Here is a 1,593-nt window from a genome sequence, read left to right on the forward strand (position 1 = left end):
GGCTTCCCGCACGCGTTTGTTGACACGGTGCGCTGCCTCTACACGGGGCGCCAGTCGCGGCTGCTGGTGAACGGCCGTCTCTCGCGCGCATTCGACATCAAGCGCGGTGTCCTCCAGGGCGATCCCTTGTCGCCGCTGCTTTTCGTCCTTGCCATGGAACCGCTCTGCAACTTGCTACGTAGCCGGCCGGACCTCGGGGTCCAGATCGGTGGGGTCAACCACGTGGCAAGCTGCTTTGCCGACGACACACAATTGATCGCACGGGACGAACCCGCGCTCCACACGCAGCTCGCCCTGGTCGAACGGTTTTGTGCAGTGTCCGGCTTCCGCCTGAACCGTCACAAAACTGAGCTCCTCACGTACGCACCGGTTTCGGACGCGCTCTCGCCGCTTGTGGTCCAGCCCGCGCAACCAACCAAGGATCTCGGGATCTTGGTCGCGCCTCATCTTGGCCCACACGCTCGCTTCGACTACGCCCTCGACAAGTTTGCGGATCGGCTTCGGCTCTGGTAGTACAAGAAAAAACACGCTCGTTGGCAAGGAGGTCATTCTCCGCACCCTCTGCCTGCCGCTTCTCTGGTACCAGCTGGCATGGATAAAAACCCTCGGCCACGGCCGCTGCGTTCATCGACCGCATGATGCTTCAATTCCTGCGCAACGAGCCGATCGCGCGCCGGAGTGAGCACAGAGTACGTCACTTCCGCGCGGACCTCGCCTTCTCGCCTCGTCGTCTTGGTGGCCTGGGTCTCGTACGCGCACTGCCCTTGTGGACCGCGCGACACCGGGCCGGGATGCTTCGCGCCGCGCAAGCAGTGCAACAGCTCCCCGAAGATCGCCCGGCGTGGATCTCACCCGGTTGGACGCTCGTCTCGCTCGCGTATGCGCCATGGGGCGACCTCCAAGACTTGCTGCATGGCGACCAGAATCACCCAGTGGTACAGGCCGTCCTTCGCTCGGCTCGCATTCCACCTAGATGGCGCTTTCTCCTGAAGCTGTGGATGGAGTCACGGCACACGGTTCACCGTGACGGCGCAACACGCCACGGTCCGCGACACCGCACGACCAACAGCTGTGGCACAACGCATTTCTCGAGTGCGGCGACGCGCTGCGCCCGCTGACGACAAGCTATGCGACGACTCACGCACGCAACATGGCACGCGCCGGATTCACTCACGTCTCGCATCTCTGGGACGCATTCAGGACGTTTGATACCTTCGCCGCCGACGTGCGCGACAAGTGCGCCGCGCTGACGCCTGCAGTGCGCCCGCCTACCGAAGCCTGGCTCCGTTCGGTGGTGCGCGCGACCGACTGTCTCGCCCCTGCGCCGCCACAGGCCGACGCCCCCTGGCCGGGACCGCCCGCGTGGCGCATGTGCTTTGCCGGCACGGTGATGCCGCTGGCTACGGCTACGACTCGCCACGCTTGTCGACGCCGACACGACGTCGCGGCCCAGTGCCTCCTTCCCACGAGATATCTGCAACTCCCCGACGACCACTTTGCCACGCCGGCCATGGTGGCTGCAGCCGTCGAGTACCGCCAACCCGAGCACATCCTGCCAAGATACGCCGACTTCATGTACCGTGTGGTGCTTGG

Source organism: Saprolegnia parasitica, assembly GCF_000151545.1.
Source record: "Saprolegnia parasitica CBS 223.65 unplaced genomic scaffold supercont2.96, whole genome shotgun sequence".
Taxonomy (NCBI): domain Eukaryota; phylum Oomycota; class Saprolegniomycetes; order Saprolegniales; family Saprolegniaceae; genus Saprolegnia; species Saprolegnia parasitica.